Source organism: Cheilinus undulatus, linkage group 4, assembly GCF_018320785.1.
Source record: "Cheilinus undulatus linkage group 4, ASM1832078v1, whole genome shotgun sequence".
NCBI classification, from domain to species: domain Eukaryota; kingdom Metazoa; phylum Chordata; class Actinopteri; order Labriformes; family Labridae; genus Cheilinus; species Cheilinus undulatus.
The window spans coordinates 54,325,057-54,335,903 of NC_054868.1; positions in this window are offsets into that span (position 1 = coordinate 54,325,057).

Sequence of the window (10,847 nt, forward strand, 5' to 3'; positions counted from 1 at the left end):
ACCCCTGATGCTACTGCAGGTGCGAGCTCCTTCTCCAGTACCTACTTGTCCTTTACCTCCTTTTCCACCTCTTTGTCCTCTACTAGTTCCATGCCCAGTGGTTTCTTTTCCACCACCTCCTTTTCCCCCACCTCCTTTTCCTCCACCTCCTGGTCTTTTTCCTCCTTGTCCTCCACGTCCTTGTCCTCTACCTCCTGGTCCTTTCCCTCCTTGTCCCCCCGGTCCTTTCCCTCCTTGTCCTCCCCCTTCTTGTCCTCCACCTCCTGGTCCTTTCCCTCCTTGTCCCCCACCTCCTTGTCCTCCACCTCCTGGTCTTTTCCCTCCATGTCCTCCCGGTCCTTTCCCTCCTGGTCCTTTCCCTCCTTGTCCTCCACCTCCTTGTCCTCCACCTCCTGGTCCTTTCCCCTCTTGTCCCCCACCTCCTTGTCCTCCACCTCCTTGTCCTCCACCTCCTGGTCCTTTCCCTCCTTGTCCCCCACCTCCTTGTCCTCCACCTCCTGGTCCTTTCCCTCCTTGTCCTCCCGGTCCTTTCCCTCCTTGTCCCCCACCTCCTTGTCCCCCACCTCCTTGTCCTCCACCTCCTGGTCTTTTCCCTCCTTGTCCTCCACCTCCTTGTCCTCCACCTCCTGGTCTTTTCCCTCCTTGTCCTCCACCTCCTGGTCCTTTCCCTCCTGGTCCTTTCCCTCCTTGTCCTCCACCTCCTTGTTCTCCACCTCCTGGTCCTGTCCCTCCTTGTCCTCCCAGTCCTTTCCCTCCTTGTCCTCCCCCTTCTTGTCCTCCACCTCCTGGTCCTTTCCCTCCTTGTCCTCCACCTCCTGGGCATGTCCCTCCTTGTCCTCCGGGCCCTTTCCCTCCTTGTCCTCCCCCTTCTTGTCCTCCACCTCCTTGTCCTCCACCTCCTGGTCCTTTCCCTCCTTGTCCTCCCGGTCCTTTCCCTCCTTGTCCCCCATTTCCTTGTCCTCCACCTCCTTGTCCTCCACCTCCTGGTCTTTTCCCTCCTTGTCCTCCACCTCCTTGTCCTCCACCTCCTGGTCCTTTCCCTCCTTGTCCTCCACCTCCTTGTCCTCCACCTCCTGGTCCTTTCCCTCCTTGTCCTCCACCTTCTTGTCCTCCACCTCCCGGTCCTTTCCCTCCTTGTCCTCCACCTTCTTGTCCTCCACCTCCTGGTCCCTTCCCTCCTTGTCCTCCCCCTTCTTGTCCTCCACCTCCTGGTCCTTTCCCTCCTTGTCCTCCCCGTCCTTTCCCTCCTTGTCCCCCACCTCCTTGTCCTCCACGTCCTTGTCCTCTACCTCCTGGTCCTTTCCCTCCTTGTCCTCCACCTCCTTGTCCTCCATCTCCTGGTCTTTTCCCTCCTTGTCCTCCACCTCCTTGTCCTCCACCTCCTTGTTCTCCACCTCCTGGTCCTGTCCCTCCTTGTCCTCCCAGTCCTTTCCCTCCTTGTCCTCCCCCTTCTTGTCCTCCACCTCCTGGTCCTTTCCCTCCTTGTCCTCCACCTCCTGGGCATGTCCCTCCTTGTCCTCCGGGCCCTTTCCCTCCTTGTCCTCCCCCTTCTTGTCCTCCACCTCCTGGTCCTTTCCCTCCTTGTCCTCCCGGTCCTTTCCCTCCTTGTCCCCCATTTCCTTGTCCTCCACCTCCTTGTCCTCCACCTCCTGGTCTTTTCCCTCCTTGTCCTCCACCTCCTTGTCCTCCACCTCCTGGTCCTTTCCCTCCTTGTCCTCCACCTCCTTGTCCTCCACCTCCTGGTCCTTTCCCTCCTTGTCCTCCACCTTCTTGTCCTCCACCTCCCGGTCCTTTCCCTCCTTGTCCTCCCCCTTCTTGTCCTCCACCTCCTGGTCCCTTCCCTCCTTGTCCTCCCCCTTCTTGTCCTCCACCTCCTGGTCCTTTCCCTCCTTGTCCTCCCGGTCCTTTCCCTCCTTGTCCTCCCCCTTCTTGTCCTCCACCTCCTGGTCCTTTTCCTCCTTGTCCCCCACCTCCTTGTCCTCCACCTCCTGGTCCTTTCCCTCCTTGTCCTCCACCTCCTGGTCCTTTCCCTCCTTGTCCTCCACCTCCTTGTCCTCCAACCCCTGGTCCTTTCCCTCCTTGTCCTCCACCTCCTGGTCCTGTCCCTCCTTGTCCTCCCGGTCCTTTCCCTCCTTGTCCCCCCCCTTCTTGTCCTCCACCTACTGGTCCCTTCCCTCCTTGTCCTCCCCCTCCTTGTCCTCCACCTCCTGGAAAATTCCCTCCTTGTCCTCCCGGTCCTTTCCCTCCTTGTCCTCCCCCTTCTTGTCCTCCACCTCCTGGTCCTTTCCCTCCTTGTCCTCCCGGTCTTTTCCCTCCTTGTCCCCCATTTCCTTGTCCTCCCCCTTCTTGTCCTCCACCTCCTGGTCTTTTCCCTCCTTGTCCTCCGTCTCCTTGTCCTCCACCTCCTGGTCCTTTCCCTCCTTGTCCTCCACCTCCTTGTCCTCCACCTCCTGGTCCTTTCCCTCCTTGTCCTCCACCTTCTTGTCCTCCACCTCCTGGTCCTTTTCCTCCTTGTCCCCCACCTCCTTGTCCTCCACCCCCTGGTCCTGTCCCTCCTTGTCCTCCCCCTCCTTGTCCCCCACCTCCTTGTCCTCCACCTCCTTGTTCTCCACCTCCTGGTCCTGTCTCTCCTTGTCCTCCCGGTGCTTTCCCTCCTTGTCCTCCCCCTTCTTGTCCTCCACCTCCTGGTCCTTTCCCTCCTTGTCCCCTCCCTCCTTGTCCTCCACCTTCTTGTCCTCCACCTCCTGGTCCTTTCCCTCCTTGTCCTCCCCCTCCTTGTCCTCCACCTCCTTGTCCTCCACCTCCTTGTCCTCCACCCCCTGGTCCTTTCCCTTCTTGTACTCCACCTCCTGGTCCTTTCCCTCCTTGTCCTCCCGGTCCTGGTCCTTTCCCTCCTTGTCCTCCACCTCCTTGTCCTCCACCTCCTGGTCCTGTCCCTCCTTGTCCTCCTGGTCCTTTCCCTCCTTGTCCTCCCCCTTCTTGTCCTCCACCTCCTGGTCCTTTCCCTCCTTGTCCTCCACCTTCTTGTCCTTCACCTCCTGGTCCTTTCCCTCCTTGTCCTCCCGGTCCTTTCCCTCCTTGTCCTCCCCCTTCTTGTCCTCCACCTCCTGGTCCCTTCCCTCCTTGTCCTCCCCCTTCTTGTCCTCCACCTCCTGGTCCTTTCCCTCCTTGTCCTCCGGGTCCTTTCCCTCCTTGTCCTCCCCCTTCTTGTCCTCCACCTCCTGGTCCTTTTCCTCCTTGTCCCCCACCTCCTTGTCCTCCACCTACTGGTCCTTTCCCTCCTTTTCCTCCCCCTTCTTGTCCTCCACCTCCTGGTCCTTTCCCTCCTTGTCCTCCCCCTTCTTGTCCTCCACCTCCTTGTTCTTTCCCTCCTTGTCCTCCCGGTCCTTTCCCTCCTTGTCCTCCCCCTTCTTGTCCTCCATCTCCTGGTCCTTTCCCTCCTTGTCCTCCCGGTCCTGGTCCTTTACCTTCTTGTCCTCCACCTCCTTGTCCTCCACCTCCTGGTCCTGTCCCTCCTTGTCCTCCGGGTCCTTTCCCTCCTTGTCCTCCCCCTTCTTGTCCTCCACCTCCTGGTCCTTTCCCTCCTTGTCCTCCCCCTTCTTGTCCTCCACCTACTGGTCCTTTCCCTCCTTGTCCTCCCGGTCCTTTCCCTCCTTGTCCTCCACCTCCTGGTCCCTTCCCTCCTTGTCCTCCCCCTTCTTGTCCTCCACCTCCTTGTCCTCCACCTCCTTGTCCTCCACCCCCTGGTCCTGTCCCTTCTTGTCCTCGCCCTTCTTGTTCTCCACCTCCTGGTCCTTTCCCTCCTTGTCCCCCACCTCCTTGTCCTCCACCTCCTGGTCCTTCCCCTCCTTGTCCTCCACCTCCTTGTCCTCCACCTCCTGGTCCTTTCCCTCCTTGTCCTCCACCTTCCTGTCCTCCACTTCCTGGTCCTTTCCCTCCTTGTCCTCCACCTCCTTGTCCTCCACCTACTGGTCCTTTCCCTCCTTGTCCTCCCCCTCCTTGTTCTCCACCTCCTGGTCCTTTCCCTCCTTGTCCTCCACCTCCTGGTCCTGTCCCTCCTTGTCCTCCACCTCCCGGTCCTTTCCCTCCTTGTCCTCCCCCTTCTTGTCCTCCACCTCCTGGTCCCTTTCCTCCTTGTCCTCCCCCTTCTTGTCCTCCACCTCCTGGTCCTTTCCCTCCTTGTCCTCCCCCTTCTTGTCCTCCACCTCCTGGTTCTTTCCCTCCTTGTCCCCCACCTCCTTGTCCTCCACCCCCTGGTCCTTTCCCTCCTTGTCCTCCACCTCCTGGTCCTTTCCCTCCTTGTCCTCCCGGTCCTTTCACTCCTTGACCTCCCCCTTCTTGTCCTCCACCTCCTGGTCCTTTCCCTCCTTGTCCTCCCCCTTCTTGTCCTCCACCTCCTGGTCCTTTCCCTCCTTGTCCTCCCGGTCCTTTCACTCTTTGACCTCCCCCTTCTTGTCCTCCATCTCCTGGTCCTTTCCCTCCTTGTCCTCCCCCTTCTTGTCCTCCACCTCCTGGTCCTTTCCCTCCTTGTCCCCCTGGTCCTTTTCCTCCTTGTCCTCCCCCTTCTTGTTCTCCACCTCCTGGTCCTTTCCCTCCTTGTCCCCCACCTCCTTGTCCTCCACCTCCTGGTCCTTTCCCTCCTTGTCCTCCACCTCCTGGTCCTTTCCCTCCTTGTCCTCCACCTCCTTGTCCTCCACCCCCTGGTCCTTTCCCTTCTTGTCCTCCACCTCCTTGTCCTCCACCTCCTGGTCCTTTCCCTTCTTGTCCTCCACCTCCTTGTCCTCCACCTCCTGGTCCTTTCCCTCCTTGTCCTCCACCTCCTTGTCCTCCACCTCCACCTCCTGGTCCTTTCCCTCCTTGTCCTTCCCCTTCTTGTCCTCCACCTACTGGTCCTTTCCCTCCTTGTCCTTCCCCTTCTTGTCCTCCACCTACTGGTCCTTTCCCTCCTTGTCCTGTCATGTGCCAGCTTATTCCTATGCCTACATTCAGCTCACCCACACTTTGTCCCCTTCCACCTTTTCTGTCCCCTAAATTTAAAATCCCACCCAGTTGGAGCGCTGCGTTGTCTGACATACAAAAGTGTGGAACTGAATTTTGACAGAAGCAGCACACGCATTTCATTTTACCTCTTTGTTTGTCACAACGGAATAAGTTCATCGGACCAATCAGACCTTGGATACCTGGGTACGTCCTGTTCAGCTGAAGGCCGCTCTGCTGTTCTTTGAAACTATTCTTTGAGCTGAATATTTTTGAAAACACAATAACAGAGCTATTCCATGGCTGAGTCTGATTCAACCTATCTAGAACATTCTTCATGTGTGTTTGAACACAGGGGGAAGCATAAATGTAGAAAAGCAGTAAATCATTCTTGTCTCGGCTGTTTTCTAAGTGGTGTAAGTGGTCTGCAACACGTGACTCTGCATGATAGTCTCCTCTTTTTGGATGTCTTAAAACTGTGGCTGCGACCACTCTTTTGCCGATGTACACCTCATTCCTGTTGATTGTGTTCTTCACGTTCTGACCAGGATCACAGTCAAAAACTTGCTGAAGCAGGTTTGATGTCTTCTGGTTCTGGACGTCCAGGATCCTCACAGCCAAAGAATACATGTTGTTGGTACCATACCTATCAAAATAAACGCATATTATTAGATTGTGCATTTATTTACATTTTTGTACATAGAAAATGAAAAAGCCTGAGCTTTGTTGCTGTCTTCACTAAAAAGATGGACATATATCTGGGTAGAACATTCTGGGGGTCTTGCCAAAGATGCATTCTGGACTCTTACTTACAGTTTCCCTTTGCACACTTTTGAGTATTGTTGGCAAGACCTCACGCTCAGGAGAGCAAGGATGGGAAGGGGACAGCTTTGTTCTTTGGTGGTCTGGTCCAGCTCACCACGTTGAGGAGTCAGCTTCAAAAACTTTACAAACAAACTTATTGCTCTAGTTGTGCTACCTACGATGAATTCCACAAGTCCCCATCACTTTTACAACTCTGGCATCCTCCAGCCTGATGCTACAGTCAAAAAAAACGTCTGACACACTGAAATATCACATGGACAAAAGTATTCAAACCCTGAACAACAACTCTGTAAATGTTGCTCAGGTTCCTCCATGTCTCTGATCTTTGCTGAGATGTTTCTACACTACTGATCATCAACTGGCAGCCCGGGGGCCACATCAGGCCCCCCAAAGCTTCCTGTCCAGCCCTTGAAAGATCATTAAATTCAGAAAAGGAGGAAAAGAAGATTTTAAGAGTATCTTTCGGCTTTAAATGTATTCAACTGTTAAATCCATCCTACAAAAAATTAACATTGAAATAGTTTTAGAATGACTTAAAATTTGATCTGTTTTTATACAGATTTAGTGTCATAATTAGTTGATGCTTAGAAAAGGTTGGCAGAAGTGTTGCAAAAATGACAAGATAGGGTGGTGAAAAGAGGTTAAAATGTGGCAAAAAAAAATGGTAAAAGAGGGTTTAAAAATTTGGTGACAAGTAGGCCTGGTCGATATGGTCAATTTATCTCTAAGTATAGGATCACAGAAAACTTTTTTTTTTTTTTTAGTCTCTATAGGTTTACTTCTAACTGCACTCCAAGTTTCACATTTCATCTCTAACCTGATGAGGTGTGTTAAGCTGCTAATGACTTGAGCACGTTTCCTGGTGAAGGCATTCACAATAAAAGCGCTGCAGAAAAATAACAGCCGCAGACTTTTATTTTGAAGTGCTTGATGGAAGTATTGTGTTTAGCACTGAGTTAGCTTAGCTTTGGCAGCCATACTGGAGAATATGGCTAGTTTACAGCAGCTTTTCTGACCTCATTTAACATCGCAGCCTGGATCTTTGACTCACCGTGGACTTAAAAAAGAAAGTCACAAGTTGAAATAGACTTTTAAGTGGTTGTTTATGCCGTTGTAAGAGGAATAGCTGCAGCGCTGGGCTCTGAGACCAGCCAAAGCAGCATTTAGCTTGTGTTACTCGAGTTGAGGGGGGATGAGGGGGGATGGCATCCCCACTGAAATAAAAATGGTCAAAATCATCCCCCTTCTAAAACGGTCATCCCCCCCTTTCCATCCCTTAAGCAATTTTTATCAATGAATGTGGAAATATTACTACCATTTTAACACTGGAAATATTACCACCACTTCAACATTTAGGAGGCTTTGACAGGGCTTGACATTTACACCCACCAACTAGCCAAATGCGGGTGGATTTTGGCCATGGCTGGTAGCAGCTGTATGATAAATATAATCAAGGTAATGTATACACAATGTTGACCAAACAGAAACTTAACCTGGTCACTATGTTAGTAAATCAACCCTCACGATATCTATTTTTGGAAATCAGTGCCATCCGTGATCAATGAGGTGCATGCTGAGTGCGCTCGCTCTCCCTCTCTCTCTCTCTCTCTCTCTCTCTCTCTCTGTCTCCTGAGCAGCACAGAAACTCTAATCCCGTGTGGCCTGTATATCCACCTGTTATTCTGCAACCTCTCTTGTCAAAAGTCAGCTTCTGCTATAGTAGAAGCTATAGTAGATCCTTTAGTTTGTGAATTTATGGTAAAACTCCATGAAGCTCCCGTGCTGGTTCTGATTGCACTGATCAGCTGTTTTCAAATCAGATCGCGGGTGAAAACAAATAAAGAAAATGTAGGTATATTTTTAAGGTGATATAAAATAAAGCCTACTGATAATGACAGAAACATAGTGATAAAGATACAGAAGCAAAACGGATGAGCTGGTGTGTGAGGGAAGGGAAGGGTGCGGGGTGTATTTGAGGGGGGATGAGGGAGGCAAGATCACTGATTTATGCTAGTTTAATTCTGAGGGAAAATCCACAATAAAACAGAGCAAAAAATGTGGGATTAATGTTATGATGAAAATAAGTCTTGAAAAAGTCACACAGACATTAAAAATATTATCTTTATTATTGCAACAAGGAATATGATCATTGAAAGCTCACAAAAATGTGAGAAAAAGGTCAAAAAGCAGGAAAAACAGCAAAAAAAAAATCAGTGGAACGGTAACTTAAATGGGCAAAACTGTGAGAAAAATGGTCAAAAGCAGGAAAAAAAGGCAAGATATAAAAATTAATATATATATGGGGGTGGGGGGGGTAAATTCTGGACCTCACTAATTTTGAAACCCTGGCTACAGCCCTGATCATCCCCCCTGTTTTGTTTTTTGTTTTTTTGTTTTGTTTTTTTGTTTTTGTTTTTTACAACTGGACTACTGGTTAAAGCCCCAGGCAGGCTGACAGAGACAGCACACTGACTTAGTTAATATCTTTTTGGGGTTTATGTGCTGTTTTTATCACCCTGTACATTCTTCTTTTAAATTGTTTTAAGTTAAGAGCTTGGAGTTCAGATAAGGATCTGGTATTGGCCAGAAATGTGAAACTGTCTGGGACAGAATTCGGTCTCCGGACCAAGGTTGAGAGGAACCCAGGTTTTTATCTTTTGTGGATCTTATTTGCTGTTTTTAATCACCTTTTACATGTTTCGTTTAAATTTTTTTCCATTGTGTTTCTTTTTTCCCCTTTGTCAATGTATTTTAATGTCCTGTGTGAAGCACTTTGAATTGCCTTGTTGCTGAAATGTGCTATACAAATAAACTTGCCTTGCCTTACCTTATTTGCGGTACGGCCGTAAGACTTTGAGAGGAAAAAACACGTGTTTTTGCTTGCTAACTCACACTGAGGCAGATACGATGGCGATATTAACAAGCGTCATCGCGATTGGTTAGTAGAGTCCAAATCTCTACCTTAGGCCAAATTTATATCATTAATACCGTCTACCGCATATACCGCGTACCCCTAGTTGCAAGGCAAAAATTGATTAAAAAATTTGGTTAAAGAGGCAGAAAGTATTTTAAAAAAGGTTAAAAGTGTAAAAAATGGGTTAATATTGGTGCTAAATGACAATTGGGGTGGGCCCATTCTCTTGGATTTTCCGGCCGATTCTCTTGTCAGGTCTGTCTCCTTGGGTCCTTCTGTGTTATAGATAATAGGGATGGATCTCACTGGTAATGACTGAAAATGTCCTACATTTTAAAAGAAAATACAAATACTACTACAACAATATTTCCATCAGACCAAAATATTTATTTAATTTTTGTATATTTAAAAGTCCGGCCCCCAGAGTTTCTGTTGAGACTTAATCTGGCCCTTGTGTAGATGTTCTTGATGACCCCTGTTCTACACCTTAACTGGAGTCCATCTGAGCTAAATGAACCTGATTGGACATGATTCTAAAGGCTCACACCTCTCTATAGAAGGCCTCACAGCTGATATTGATATCAGAGCAGAAACCAAGGGTCAAAGGTCAGAGGAGCTGCAGAGACAGGAATGTTGACAGGCACAGATCTGGGGAAGACTACAGAAACATTTCTGCTGCTCTGAAGGTTCCCAAGAGACCAGAGACCTCCAGAATCCTCACATGGAAGAAGTTTGGACCAACCAGGACTCCTCAAGACCTGGTCACCATCTGGGAAGAAGGACCTTAGTGAGAGAGGAGACCCAGAACCTGATGGTCCCTCTGACTGAGCTCCAGAGATCCTGGAGGAGATGGGACAAAGTTCTAGAAGGACAGCCATCACTGCAGCCTCCACTGATCTGGGCTTTACGGAGGAGATGAAGACTCTCCTCAGAGAGAAACACATGGAAGCCTGGTTGGAGTTTACAAAATACTCCACAGGAAAGCCAAGTGGATTTTGGTCTCCACTAGCAGGTAAGTCCCACAACCGGGGAAGGAATCGACCAAGGGTTAAATCTCATTACTTCCTAAGAAATCCTCACAAACACAAACATTTGTCCTTGTGTTTTGTTGTGTATTAATGAGGAAAAATCTTTAAATGAAAATAAAATGTTTCAAATGATCAACATCATGAATGTCACAAACATCAGTGGATTTTTACTACATGCTGTCATTGCCTGAACAGTGCAGATGTGATATATCAGCTCCTTCAGTGGCTCAGTGAATTAGGCAGCTGTCCTTCATTAGACCTGGGTTCAACACCAGGTGGCGCCCATGCTTATGCACTAACTGAGTATATAGCGCAGGAGTATGTTGTCAGAAATAACGGGTGCAGGTACCAGATAAACACGTTCTGTTACCCACAGCTGTGGCGACAGTGAAACGAGTGTTTGTCACTCCTGGTTCTTCCTCAGTCTTCATCATTCAGTTCCTCAATAGAGGGTACAGAACACATTTCAGCATGTCGCCGCACTGTTGCTGTTTAAAAGACATTTAAATGCTTATTGATGGTGATTATCCTGAACAGAGTCATACAGACGAAGCCTAACATCAAACCTGATCCCCTGATATGTCGCCTGTAGGCAGAGGTGTAGCTAGGGCCCCCAGAAAGAAGATTACACAGGGCTCCCCATAGCCGGGGTCCCCATAGCCGGGGTCCCCATAGCCGGGCTCCCCATAGCCGGGCTCCCCATAGCCGGGGTCCCCATAGCCGGGCTCCCCATAGCCGGCTAGCCAAGCAACAATTGTTGCATCTTTTTTACTAATATTTATGCATTTTGATGAATTTTTTAACCAGAATTTCCCAATTTCTGAGCAATAATTTTTACTGTGGTTAAATTAAATTTACTTGCTTTACTTTGCAGCGCTGGACTACACCATTTGGTCATTTTTAAGGGCCCCCCAGAACTGTATTTGATACAAATTTCAGTCTGTTGACCGATTCATTTAATCACTGTTAATTCAAAAATGACACTAATTACTAAGAAAAACTGAATAAAAACACACTTTTCATTGCAGGCATATGGAAGCCCATTTCCGCCACTTAAAAAAGAAAAATGTGAAAGTTAGGACATTTGAATAAAAAGAAGAATC